The sequence below is a fragment of the Bos taurus genome, chromosome 24, assembly GCF_002263795.3.
Source record: "Bos taurus isolate L1 Dominette 01449 registration number 42190680 breed Hereford chromosome 24, ARS-UCD2.0, whole genome shotgun sequence".
Lineage (NCBI taxonomy): Eukaryota > Metazoa > Chordata > Mammalia > Artiodactyla > Bovidae > Bos > Bos taurus.
Window position 1 is genome coordinate 30,860,416 of NC_037351.1, and position 15,026 is coordinate 30,875,441.

General features: G+C 42.0%; 1 non-coding gene across 1 annotated transcript; it reads right to left on the minus strand.

Moving 5' to 3' along the window:
• Nucleotides 1-10,572: 10,572 nt before the first annotated feature.
• TRNAC-GCA (transfer RNA cysteine (anticodon GCA)) lies at nucleotides 10,573-10,644 on the minus strand. The gene has a single exon. It is a non-coding gene; the product is annotated as a tRNA-Cys (tRNA).
• Between the last annotated feature and the right edge of the window lie 4,382 nt (nucleotides 10,645-15,026).

Genomic DNA, 15,026 nt, shown 5'->3' on the forward strand with positions numbered 1-15,026 from the left:
TGAAAAGGCAGATAACCCTCTGCTCCCAGGAAGCAGGGAGGAGACGCCAAATTTGTAAATGAATGAATAAATAAATACAAAATAATTACAGAGTGATAACTACTATAGAGGAATAAAGCAGCATTGGAGAGAAACTACAGGCTGGTCATGGAGGTCCTCTCTGAGCAGATGATATTTAGCCAGAAGTCTGAAGTGAGAAAAAAAAAAAAAAAAGCCAGCCATGTCCCTTATTAGAAAGTGCTTCTTGAAAATCATTGATTTGTTATTCTATGGTGTTGGGTTTTTAATCTGTCATCTGTGAAATTCTTGAGCAATGTTTCTCAAAGTGTGTATAAGGATCATTTGTATCACAATAAGTCTGGGCATTTGATTAAAATGCAAGTTCCTGGGTTCCATTCAAGAGCTACTTAGAATTTCTGGGGCAAGAAGGTCTTGGAATCTGTGTTTTAAAGCACTGCAGTGAGAGTGATGGGCCTCTCCAGCTGTACACAAAAGGTGTATGCGGAATATCAGATTTCAGAGACTCTTCCTTTCCTCTCTTACAGAAAAGTTAAGGAGCAGAAAAGGAATCCAGCCTTTCCCATGTCTCATTTCATCTACAGAGAGAAGGAATTTAAATATGGGTTGGGGACAACATAGAGTCTCCAGGAACATATAGTAATTGCTATGGTAGGGATGTTACTTTTATGGGAGGGCGGAAGCTGTCAATAATTCTCTTTTCAGTGTCCTGTAGGCCTGGATCAGGAGGATCCAGGAACACCAGTGTGAAGGCTGTGTGGAGGTAAGAAGTATTGAGTTAAGGGCCAGTCTTACGCCTGGACCTTAGAAAGAAGTACACTCTCTTCCCTTCCTTGTGGTTGGTTGATAAGACAGGATGCCTTCTACTGAAGAAGTAGCTTCTGTTTCCCTGACAAGGCCAAACAAGACCAAGTAGGGTCCAGAAGTGGAAATGCACAGAGTGGATGACTAAGGTTGGCTTTAGTCTTGACTAGAGCTGAAAAATACAGGGAAGATGTCTTGATTTCCCTTCTAAACCCTTTGAGCCATCTGTCATCAGTCAAGGCAGTTTCCTGCTTCTTAGTCAATCTAAATGGATGCCCCAGACGTCTATTACCATAGGTTATTATTAACACAAAACTGGTTGCCACCTCTGGGTCTTAAGGGAAAAAGCAACAGGGTTCTTTGAAGGTTAGTCATAAGCCAGCTGCAGTCTTCATTCATTCATTCAGCAAATATTTATTGGGATTTAGACATGGGTTTGATCCCTGGAGAAGGAAGTCTCTTTCCAACCCACTCCAGTATCCTTGCCTAAAATCCCATGGACAGAGGAACCTGGTAGGCTATACAGTTCATGGGGTCGCAAAGAGTCAGACACAACTTGGTGACTAAATAACAACAGGTATTATACTGGGTGCTGGGGATATATTAATAGCAGTGTATAAAATAAGCAAAATGCCTGCTTTCTTGCAGTTTGTGTTCTAGTAGGGTGAGGTAGACAATAAACAAATAAAGAAGTAAATATACACTAAAGTTAGGGAATGGTAAGGGCTGCTGCTGCTAAGTCACCTCAGTCATGTCTGACTCTGTGCGACCCCATAGACGGCAGCCCACCAGGCTCCCCCGTCCCTGGGATTCTCCAGGCAAGAACACTGGAGTGGGTTGCCATTTCCTTCTCCAATGCATGAAAGTGAAAAGGGAAAGTGAAGTCACTCAGTCGTGACTGACTCTAGCGACCCCATGGACTGCAGCCCACCAGGCTCCTCCATCCATGGGATTTTCCAGGCAAGAGTACTGGAGTAGGGTGCCATTGCCTCCTCCGATGGTAAGGGCTATGAAGAAAAATAAAGAACAGGAGGTGGGATGAAGAGTATCAGATTATTTCTTTATAGACAATTTCCCCATGGAAGTGACATTCAAGTAGACACCTGAATGAAATGAGGCAGTGAGTCTCGTGGATATCCCCATGGCCAAAGACCAGAAAAAGATTTCTAGTCGAAATGATAACCATTAGTAAGAGTATAAAATTGCCAAGAAAAACATCTGGGCTATACATTTCTTAGAACCGAGCATCAAAGAGGTCAGTGTACTGAGGAGACAGAGCTTCATGATGATGATCACTGTATCTTCAGGTACAACCAGTCATGTGAGCAGTGAGATAAGCTTCTAGACTCAAGGTGCTTTGTAATTAATTGAATGTGAACAAGCCATGAGCCATCTTTAATTATGTATTTAAGTATTTTCTATGTGCCTGGCATTGTTCTTAGTGCCTCAGATGTGTTTATTTAATTATCACAACACTTTGAGGTAGATTATTATCAACTCCACTTTATATATAAATAAAGTGAAGCATAGAGAGGTTAAGTGACTTGGTCAACATTATGTACCTGTAAATGGCAGAGGGGGCTGAACCCAGGTAATCTGAATCCAGGACTCTGTGTTACCTTGCCTCTCAGCTTTACTGTGTAATATGAAAACATTGGAGTTTTAGGCTTTATGTTTTTATCTTTGCATTTTGTGATTTATGACTCATCCTCTGGTTTGTTGGAGGTATCTGATTTTCCTTGAGAAGATTTAGGTTCATGATGGCAGAAGACAGAGTTAATATTCAGCCTATTTAACTTTCAATATAGACTCTTGAAATTCAAAAAAGGAGGGGAGTTGAGGATGAATTTTACACCATCACAGTAGATTGGAAAAAGAATACAGGAAAAACCAGATCACATGGAGGAATTGTGCAGAGGTGGTGTGGAAGTATGGCAAAGCTGGGAAGGGCGGGCTGGAAATGGGGAGAGGTCCATGGTGAGGTTATTGAGAAGCTCAGAGTGCTATCAGCAGCATTACCAGCGCAGCCCATAGGAGCAGAGCCAATCCTTCAGAATGTTCCTTGCAAGTTAGAGGGCATAACCAATGGCCTGAGTAGGGGAACTGGGAAGAACTGGGCTTGCTCTTTGTGGTACTGTCACGTGAGAGTCATCCGCTGCTAGCTGCCTGCATGTTGCCCATGCATCATTCAGTAGAATGAGGTGTACCTGTGCCCAGAGAACTTATTAAATTGTACTCGAATGGCCTACAGGGACCATCTCCCAGTCCTGTACTCTGAGCGATCTAGAGGCAATGGTGATGCAGCAGAAAAAGCACAAGTACTGACTGATATTTGATGAAGGATGGGCAGTTGTTGTGAGTGAGTACTGGTACCGTGGAAAGCAGTGCACTGCAATTATGTCAGCCAGTATCATCTGTGAGAGATGAAGGCTCGATTCTCTGCCTGACATCACGTGGCAGAAAGAAGAAATTGCAGGTATTTATGTTTTGAGGATGTGGAAAACTTAGAGGAAAGGCTGGAATTCCAAGAGTTACTTAAGTTCTGCCATCATGGAAAGTAGATTCTCAATAAATACAGAGAAGGTCTCATTTCACTGTTTGGTTTGTTTATTGTCTTATTCTCACTGGACCAGCCCTGTTAAACATAGGGCCTAGGACCTAGTAGGCATTAAATAATACTTGTTGAATGATTGAAGGCTGACCTGTATGTTAGTGAATGAAAATACTCTGCTGCTGCTGGTGCTAAGTTGCTTCAGTCATGTCCGACTCTGTGCGACCCCATGGACTGCAGCCTACCAGCCTTCTCCGTCCCTGGGATTCTCCAGGCAAGAACACTGGAGTGGGTTGCCATTTCCTTCTCCAATGCATGAAAGTGGAAAGTGAAAGTGAAGTCTCTCAGTCGTGTCTGACTCTTAGCGACTCCATGGACTGCAGCCCACCAGGCTCCTCCATCCATGGGATTTTCCAGGCAACAGTACTGGAGTGGAGTGCCATTAAAGTACTTTTAAAATGTAAAGATTTCTTTGCTAGATGTTGCTTATTTGTTACAAATGCTGTTTCTTTTTGGAGAATTATTGATTACCCACAAATCAATGGCGTATCTGAAGATGGATAATAGTACTTTTACTTTTCAGTTGGAAATGTAGTACAGAATACTTCATTTATATGATCAAAAACTATAAAATATCTTAAAGTTCATATGAAAAACATTCATGACACCTTTTTCAGGAATCTGACAACCTAAACCATTGAAGGGCATAAGGGAAGACTGAATCAGATGAAATACAAACTTAATACAATCTAGAAGACTGGCAAAAAAACAAAAACAAAAAAATTATCTTAACAATACCATGTGTTGATAAAAAGATGGTGAAATAGGAGTTTGCTTATATGACTTGTGGGAAAGAAACGTGTATAAATATTTTGGAGAACAACTGGCATTATTGGAATAGTGCTAAATTGGAAATAAGCTACATGTTCCTACATGAAAAGGGAAATAGGTAAATAAACTCAGGCTGTATTTATACAATGGATTAAAATCACACAGCAAGTAAAGATGAATAAGCCATATCTATATGTTCACATTGATTATATCTCAAAATATAGTGTTAAGTGAAAAAAATCAAGTTATATAGAAATGCATGTAATCCAGCACCATTTATGTGAACTAAAACACTCAAGATAATGCAATACATTCTTTATGCTCAGACGGGCTTCCTTGGTGGCTCAGATGGTAAAGAATCCATCTGTAATGCAGGAGGGCTGGTTCGATCGCTGGGTCAGGAAGATCCCTTGAAGAAGGGAATGGCTACCCACTCCAGTATTATTGTCTGGAGAACTCCATGGACAGGGGAGCCTGGCTGGCTACAGTCCATGGGGTTGCAAAGAGTCAGACATGACTGAACGACTAACACTTTTTTTTTTTTTAATTAATATATAGCTAAAGGACTTCCCTGGTGGCTCAGACAGTAGAGAATCTGCCTGCAGTGTGGGAGACTGGGGTTTGATCCCTGGATGGGGAAGATCCCCTGTAGTAGGAAATGGCTGCCCACTCTAGTATTCTTGCCTGGAGAATTCCATGGACAGAGGAGCCTGGTGGGCTACAATCTGTGGGATCACAAAGAGTCAGACATGACTGGGTGATTATATACATACATATAAGATAGTTATAGTATGAGCAGACACACTGCTTTTCTCTAACACGGGAGAGATGGAAATGAGCAGAGGGACATGGCCTATCAGGTGTGTTTCTTGTGAATATCAAGAAGTGTGAACGTTTAAAAATATTGGGTGACACACGCAGGTATTTGTCATATTTTCTTTCTATTAAATAACATTACAGAACTTTTAAAAATGAAAACTCATACATACATAGATACTAAAACCATTGTAATTCTTTATAACAAAAAAACTGGTTTTGTCAGTTTTCTCTTTTTTTTGCACATGATGAAATAAGGATCCTTTGGCAAGATCTCCTCCAAATGAAATGACAATTTACATAGATATATAAAACAAGGTTAAAATAAAAAATATATGCCGAGGAAAGATCATAGAAAGTAAGAAAAGATATTCTTTAAATATTTTATGAGTCCAAAAAGAGAAAATTTTACTTTGTAATCAACAGAGAAATATCCCCTGTATGATCTCCAAGGGAAAAACTGAGGTCAACATGAGAAGACTGCAAGAGGAGAGAGTTCGCATCAACATTAAAAAAGAAAATCCTAATAGCTTGTGGTTTAACTGTACAAGAATGTGTCTCTTATTTATATCATAGTCCAGCGCAGGCTGAGTAACCCTCCTGGCAGCCCTCCTGGTTGGTTATTCACGTGTCTGGTCTTCTTTCCTCTTGTGATGCTGCCTTATCAACATGCCATGACCATGGATGTCAGTAAAGGGGATAGAAGACAGGAGGGGTTATGGAGAGAGTTTTCGTTCCAGGCCAGAAAATGGTGGGCATCATTTCTTCCATCAATGGATTCACATATTCCCAATCCCATGGCTTCAATTTAACCACAAGGGAGCCAGGGAATGCAGTCTTCCAGTATGCGAAAAAGGAAAAGAATATGGGACATGAACATCTGGTATTGTCTCTGTCAGAGACACTACAGCAGAAAAAAGAATGAAAAGGTAGCGCTTTATACTTTATTTTATTTTGCAATGTCCCCTTGACTCCCCTCCTCCAGGGGGAAAGATAACAACAGCTGTAAATTGCTGCCTGGAATAAGTCCCAGTTGTAATAGGGGGATAGAAGGCCAAGGGGATGACATAGTTAGAAAAGTTTAAAAAAACCTAATATGTTCGAGTCAGCGGGACCTGATGGCTTGCCCTGTAGGATACTGAATGGATTTTCAACTTTCATCTTGGGACTATTAGCCAGTGTTTCTTCCAAATCACAGAGGATTGGAAAAGCCCCTAAGGACAGCCAAAGGGTAAATGTCCAAGAGGAAGACAAGATGACACTAGAAATTTCAGACATGTGAGCTTAACATCAATACCTGGTAAGATCTTGGAATAAATCATCAAATAATCAATTGGATGGCACCTGAAAGAACATAAAATACTAAGTAGCAGTCAGTAAAGCTTTGTAAAGAGCAAATAGTGCCAGGCAATTTAACTTCCTCCCATGATTATGAGAGGCTACATACACCAGGGGAACTGATAGATGGGATCTATCTTAATTTTAGTAAGGATTTTGATTTTTTAAAAGTAGGTATAGTCTTTGACATGTTAGAAGAGTGTGTTCCCATCTATACTTCTGCCTGAGGCTGGAAGGCTTTATCCCAAGAGGAGTTATCAGTGACTTGGTATCAATCTAGGGGGACATATTGAATACTGTCTCAGAGGTATTGGGGCCAGGATCTATCCTACTCAATAACCATATTGATGGCTTGGATGAAGAAATTAAGACTATGCTCATTAAATTTGCAGCTGGCACTAAATTAGGTGGGGTTGTTATTGCTCTGCAAGACAGAAATAAAATTCAAAATGGCCTTGACTCATTGAGAAAATGGCTCTACAAAAGTGGGATAAATTTCAGCAGGGACAGTATAAAGTGGCACAGGTGCCCCCACAGCCCTAGAACAGTGTCTTGGGCATACTTGGGGCTCAGCAAATATCTTGACTACCTTCCTTGTGGGGTTGTTGTGAGGATCAAAGTGTGATAATGATGCGGAAGTGCTCTGTAAATCTCAAAGTGCCTCACAAATGAGAAAGGTCTGCACCAATGCGAGCAAAGTTATTATTAAAGGCAAGGAAATATGTCCTGTGAGGCAGTGTGAAGGGAACTGAAGCTGTTTAAGCAAGAGAAGAATCAGCGATGATTTCATGAGTGTAACCATTTTATGACGGTATTGACAAGAGAGATGGTCATTTCGTCTCTATTCTATTTGTGTCAAGGAGAAAGGGGGTCGGATGGTACCAGAGGGATTTCAGTTAAATGCGAGGAAGAACTCCTTTTCTAGGTTGGGTCCACCCCGGGGAGAGGCCTACCTTCTCCTGCCTCACAGATGTTCCATTTGTCCAATATTGACTTTTCTAATTCACTGCGACTAAGAGTAGGCTCTCTGCAGATCCCTGTTGTAACCCTGATGTCTGGGACCGGACTTGAAATATAGCAAATGCACAATAAATACTTGTTGAATGAGTGAATGTCAAGGGCATAAAATACTGGCTCAGATCTCAGGGAGTCTTCATTCTCGGAGAACCTACAAAATGAGGGTGATTTATTCAGAGACCAAAGGATCTATCCAATGCTGATTTCATGACTCTATGTCAATCAAAAAGAAGTGAAAATGTTTATGATACATTCTCATCCCAGTCTTAGCTTTGGTTCTGTAACTGCTGGTGGAAGGGATTATTGGCAAGAGTGGAAGGAAGAAAAACAATGTGGATTTCGTCCCATCCTTACCTCTTCCCTATGAAGAACCTTTATGAATAGAACCCCTATGAAGATAAGAGGAAGAGGAAAGGGTCTATTTTCTGCGTCTCAGCTGTTTGTTGGCATATTTGCATTTCTAGAACCTCTGAACCAGGCCACAAAGGCCATAATCAGTGACTTGATACTGAGACATTCCCATCCCAACTCTGCCTTAAGGCTTGAAGGGGGGCCTGATGGGCTGAGGAGGTCCCTGTCCCCATGGCTTGGGTATTCTTGAAAGTCCCAGTTGGGATTCTAGACTCATTTTCTTCCACTGAAGCCTGTTTTTGATAGATTATTGCAGAATTAATATATATATATTTAAATGACACGCATTATCTAATTTTAAAGGTAAGCCATAAATTTTGCACATGAATATTCTAGAGGGATGCTCAGAAGAGGTCACTCTTTGGTGGAGTTAACCTGAATGTCTTCCTCGCAGCATCTAACGTTACCATCAATGACTTGGATCTGGGAGTGTCCACTCTCCTTCTCAGTTGCTAAGTGAGATAAACTGAGCATGTATTGAGCTATGTAATTGAAGGCAGCAGTGCTTAATCAGGGACTCAGGCATAGGCCTCTGATGGGTCAATGAACCACTGTGGCCAAAATATATTTCCCTGTGTATTTGAATATGTGCTTTTTCCTGAGGAGAGATCCCTCGGTTTGGAAAGACTATCCTGGGGTTTTAGGGAAAAAAGCTAGTGGTGAGAAGGTTGGACTGGTCCTACAAAAATGGAAGGGATGGCAGAGAAAGTGCTTTGGTACAACTATGTGGGAGACCTGGGTTTGATCCCTGGGTTGGGAAGATCCCCTGGAGAAAGGAATGGCTACTCATGCCAGTATTCTCGCCTGGGCAATCCCAAGGTCAGAGGAGCCTGGCGGGTTTCAGTCTATGGGGTCACAGAGTTGGACATGACCTAGTGACTAAGCATGCATACATGTGGTATATGGAGCAGCTACTGCGGGCGACAGTTCAAACACGGAGTCAGATGGTAATCACTGTCATCTGAGAGGTCCGTGTATTGGCACGAGAATGCACATAGAAGGTAGAGATGTGGGCCAGTCCCAGGAGGAGGGATGCTGTGAGGGAGCAAGAGCCTCAGTCTCAAACTCAGAAGTGCATATGAAATTATTTTATTTTCTTAAGTGGTGTAATTCGTAGAACCCCTAGGCTAGTAGGAAAGTTATTCTCAGTCATTTTAGGATTCTTTCTACTCTAGAGCTGTGACAAGGTTACAGGGGGATGACACCGGGCATAGAGAAATCCTGTGGAGGTCGGTCATATGTCCCCATAAGTCACTGATAAGATGTCCATTGTCCAGTCTGTGTCTGGACAAGTAGGCAAGATGAGGGCCTTCTCTTGCCAATACACAGACCTCTCGGTTAGAATTATGGGGTTTATGGATTATACCCATGTGAGGTGAGTCTCAGGGCTTGATAAGAGATCTGTAACTCAGACAAAGCTGACCCCAAGGAGTTTATGGGAATTAAGGGACCAAGTGTGTTTCATGATCAGGAAAAGGACTTAGGGAGAACTTGGACTCCCAGCAGTCATGACTGGGCCTGTGGCTGGTCCATGGTGATGCTGGAGCAGCAGGATATGCTGAGACAGTTGATGCACTTTTGATGCTAGGCAGAACTGGCTCGTGAATTGGGATGGAACTGAGTCTGGAAATGAGGGGCATTATAAACCTTAGGAGAAGGCAATGCCACCCCACCCCAGTACTCTTGCCTGGAAAATCCCATGGATGGAGGAGCCTGGAAGGCTGAAGTCCATGGGGTCACTGAGGGTCGGACACGACTGAGCGACTTCACTTTCACTTTTCACTTTCAGGCATTGGAGAAGGAAATGGCAACCCACTCCAGTGTTCTTGCCTGGAGAATGCCAGGGACGGGGGAGCCTGGTGGGTGCCGTCTCTGGGGTCGCACAGAATTGGACACGACTGAAGTGACTTAGCAGCATAATCCTCCCTAGAAAAGTCTATGGGAGGCCAAAGCCAGAGGCATGACTGCATGCACCAGGAAGAACCTGTGCATGCCTGACAAGTTCGGTCATCCATCAAATAATAATGAATCTACATTTAGCTTGAACTGTGATGCCTCCATTTAAGAAAAAAGCCAAGCTGCCTCAAACTTCAGTTCTCTCTTTCCTCCAACTGTTGGACGGAAATATTTCACTTTGAAGCCTTTAAAAATAGCAACTGCAAGGTTTTTGTCTAAAGTGGGGAGGTTATTTGGTGGTTAATATATTGGGGCCAACTGGCTCCGCTAATGGTGACAAAAATAGCAAAAACATTGAGAGTAATAGTGGTGTCTGTCATGTGCCTAGAGCTTCTTGGATGTTATGTTAATAGTGATTACATTCAATCCCTGGGTAGGGAAGATCCCCTGGAGGAGGAAATGGCTACCTACTCCAGTATGCTTGCGTGGAGAATTTCATGGATAGAGGAGCCTGGTGGGCTACAGTCCATGGGGTAGCAAAGAGTTGGACAAGACTGAGCAACTGACACTTTCACTTCACTTTCATCACTGCTGTATTAAGAAAATGAAAACTGGATGAATGAAAATGATGCTTTTACCCAACTTGCCTTTCACTTTAAGGAACGCAGAGGATCAGACATTGGGGAAGTCTCACAACTTCCTAATTGTTGGGAGGTCTTCCCAACAATCCAGGGTAAACTAAGTCAAGTAAGTGAAAGTGAAAGTGAAGTCGCTCAGTCGTGTCCAGCTCTTTGCTACCCTGTGGACTGTAGCCCGCCAGGCTCCTCTGTCCTTGGGATTCTCCAGGCAAGAATACTGGAGTGGGTTGCCATTTCCTTCTCCAGAGGATCTTCCCAACCCAGGGATCGAACCTGGGTCTCCTGCATTGCAGGCAGATGCTTTATCCTCTGAGCCACCAGGGAAGACAAATAAAGACTGAGAAATTTGTTCCAAGTCCAGTCGTGGCTCAGTTGTGGAGAAAAGACCAAGGACAGGTTCTTAATTCCCAATTTCTTCCTTGTAATAAGTATTTAGGAGCTGCAACCCACCACTCCCTATGTGTTCTCTCTCTCTCTTTTTTTATTATTTACTCCTTTTCCCTTGTTTCTTTTCTCTCAAACAAGTACAGTTCCTATTAGAGTAATATTTTTAGCCTTGGTTTGCATTTGGGAAAATGGTGACAGAGAGCTTTGGCAATGCCCTTGTCTGGGGCAGGGTGAGGGGCACATGTTCCTGGGATTGATTTTCATCCTTAGATGCCCTGGTTATATAATATTCAGAGCAATGTCCTCTGGAAGGTGTCTCTCTTGGAGGCTTCTGCATTCAGAGCGATACTTCTCTATTTAAAAATGATTTTAAAATCCCCTTTCAACCAGTAAGTATCCCCAGTGAAACTTCATTTCCATTAAAAAAACCAAGGTTGGAGACTTTGGGGTGCATCTGTTAGGAGGCCTGGACACACGAGGGTAGCTGGGGAAATATGTAGTTGAGGGTAAGGCAGATGAAAGGGGGACTTCATACCCTAATGGCAAATATGACTCACCATTAAATGGTAAAAACAACTTACTGTAATATATTCCAGTTCCAAGTTTACCTTTCTATTCTCCCCAGAGCAATTTCTGAAGGGATTTAGTTTTTATCCCTATTGCTAATAGTCTTCATATTTCTGTAATAACCACAGCACCAACAACAGCATCTAAATGTGCCACTGTTTCCTGGGTACCAGGTACTATTCTAAATGTTTTACGTATTTCAGTTCAGTTAATATCACAGCAACCTTATGAGGTAGATGTTATTATCATCTTCATGTTATGAATGATGAAATTGAGGTACAATTTCACAGTGAGTAAGTGTGAGAGACAGAATTCGAACCCAGGCCGTTGGCTTCAGAGTCTTGAGTCTTCTCTTTAGACTGCATGGCTATTCTGCATGTTACTTTGAGAGTCGCCTTGTTTCTTTCCTCTCCACCCCCAGTTTTCGGTCCTGTTGATTTTTCATTCACAGGAGTTTTTCACATACCTTTCACATGCCTTTCTATTTCAACTATTCTTAAGATAAGGTCTCTACGACTTTCCTCTGGCCTCTAGGGTCTTCAGGGTTCCCAGGTGGCACTGGTGGTAAAGAACCCACCTGCCAAAGCAGGTGGATGTAAGAGACGCAGTTTCAATGCCTGGGTCGGGAAGATCCCCTGGAGGAGGGCACGGGGACCCACTCCAGTGTCCTTGCCTAGAGAATCTCATGAACAGAGGAGCCTGGTGGGCTATGGTCCATAGTGTTGCAAAGAGTCGGACACGACTGAAGCAACTTAGCGTGCACACATGACTAGGGGCTTCACTAATCCAGTTAGCATATTTTTGTCTCCTAAGATGTTACTCCCAAAATATACATCCTCTGAACACAGATCATAAGTGACTCCCACTCCTCCGCCCCCACATCTACAGAGGAATATCTCCTTCCTGACACTGCAGACCTTTCACATTTACCATCAACCTGACTTTCTAACTACCTCTCCCATTGCTCTGACACACAGCTCTGCTTCAGCAAGACTAGGAGTAAACTGAACGCATCCTAAGCATTCCTGCCTCTGTCTTTGCTCTGCCTGCCTGGAATATATGTTCTTCTTAGCTCCATTTTAATTCTATTAGCTCTTCAAAGCTAAACTGAAGTCTCAACTTCTCTATTGCTTTCCTGGAAAAAACTCCCTTTCCATGTGTATTTCTTTCTCTTCTATTTGGATAAGACAGATGTCAGGATCATTAAATTGACAATTCAGACAGTAGACAGTGATCATGTATTGGTTCAAAAGACTTCTTGAGTCAAAAGATAACTTTGTAATAGTGATTACAGGAATGGAGTTGATCCAACTGGAAGATTGTTCCGATTTATTAAGCTTTTTTCCTCCTAAGTTAGATAAGGTAGCTGTTCAGTTTAGTTCAGTTGCTCAGTTGTGTCCGACTCTTTGCAACCCCATGGACTGCAGCACACCAGGCTTCTTTGTCCTTCACATCTCCTGGAGCTTGCTCAAATTCATGTCCATTGAATCAGTGATGCCATCCAACCATCTCATCCTTTGTTGTCCCCTTCTCCTCTTGCCTTCAATCTTTTCCAGCATCAGGGTCTTTTCCAAGGAGACAGTTCTTCCCATCAGGTGGCCAAAGTATTGGAGTCTCAGCTTCAGCATCAGTACTTCCAATGAATATTCAGGACTGATTTCCTTTAGGATTGACTGGTTTGATCTCCTTGTAGTCCAAGGGAATCTCTAGAGTCTTCTCCAACATCACAGTTCAAAAGCATTGATTCTTTGGTGCTCAGCTTTCTTTATGGTCCAACTCTCACATCCATACATGACTACTGGGAAAACCATAGCTTTGACTAGGTGTAGCTTTGTTGGCAAAGTAATGTCTCTGCTTTTTAATATGCTGTCTATGTTGGTCATAGCTTTTCTTCCAAGGAGCAAGCATCTTTTAATTTCATGGCTGCAGTTACCATCTGCAGTGATTTGGGAGCCCAAGAAAATAAAGTCTGTTACTGTTTCCATTGTTTCCCCATCTATTGCCATGGAGTGATGGGACCAGATGCCATGATCTTCATTTTTCTGAATGTTGAGTTTTAAGGCAGCTTTTCCACTCTCTTCTTTCATTTTCATTAAGAGGCTCTTCAGTTCTTCACTTTCTACCATAAGGGTGGTATCGTCTGAATATCTGAGGTTATTGATATTTCTCCTGGCAATCTTGATACCAGCATGGGCTTCATCCAGTCCAGAATTTCACATGATGTCCTCTGCATATAAGTTAAGCAAGTAGAGTGACAATATACAGCCTTGATGTATGCCTTTCCCGATTTGGAATCAGTCTGTTGTTCCATGTCTGGTTCTAACTGTTGTTTCTTGACCTGCATACAAATTTCTCAGGAGGCAGGTAAGGTGGTGTGGTATTCCCATCTCTTGAAGAATATTCCACAGTTTGTTGTGATCCACACAGTCAAAGGCTTTCAATCTGTAGTCAATAAAGCAGAAGGTAGTTGAGCAAATATTAGTAGTAACCAGTCATCCTCTCCTCTGCCTACATTCTAAGGAAATTAGCCAATGAGAGAAGAGCTCCCTGTTTCTAAGGTGGTGGGAGAGAAGTGGATTGGAAAACCAGTTATTTGATGCCAGACTGAAGCTGGGGGACACATTTTAAGTTCTGAGTCCTTGTCATAGGCAAGAACTATTGTTGTTGATCTTTCCTACAGTCAATCAAGATGGTGCCCTGGACCTAGCTTTCTTGTTAAGCATCCTCTGGGAAGGGGGAGATGGGGATCTTTGATGTTGAAGTTTATCCATATTTTTTGTAGTGCTAGTCATGTATTAAAGTGGATGGTGTTCATCTCTGGATCTCTCGTCCTTTCATGGCAGAGACAATATGTTAAACCTTTGCCCAGCTACCATAGTTTTAGCACAATGCTTTATATGTGCAGATGCAGTAGATACTTAATAGGTAAATCTATTGGTTATAATCGCATCAGAGAATCTTATCTTCTTTCCAGTCTGACATACACTTAGTGATTTTCATCTCTGCAGAAACCTTGCCTGACTTCAGATACTATCCTGGGAGAATGAATACAAAATTTATAGAGATGCCCAGGTAAATGGTGTTGAATTAAAAGTTCATATGAGGAGTTTGGTGAAAGATGCCACAGAAAAAGAGTTTTTGCTTTTCAAGTGTGATAGGAAACAACTTGGTTGACCTGGGTGAGTTTTGAAAGGTATATAACTTCAAAGTTCAGTTTTGACTGAAACAAAGGCCATGCATTTGAAAGAGGACCCATGTGGCTCTGTGTGGGGCTGTTTTAATTGAGCTGACCAAGTCACTGGGATCAAGAGTGTCCAGAGGGGAGGTCCAGAACCTGGGTTTTCCATGACATAAGCTCGTTGGTGGAAGGCTTTGGCTCTCTACTGACCAGGATGTCTGCTGACCTCAAGATGTGTTTTAAGAGTTGCTTTATGATAAGCATATTATTCTGTGGGAAAAAAGTTGCTTTATGAATTCCTACAAAGCACTTTGAAATTTTGAGTGAAAATTTTCTTCAAACATGTCTGTATAGCTGAGATGAATTTACACATTTTTTATTTCTAGCCAACAGATTCCTAGTGTGGGTTTTTTCATTACTCATTTATTCATTCATTCATTTATTTATTCATTCATTAATTCATTTAATATGTATAGAGCATGTGCTAACCTCTGATGCTATAAAAGATCAATAAGACCAGGCTTCCCTCAAGAACTTTATTATCTAGCAGAGAAAGATACAAGTCATTTAAAGA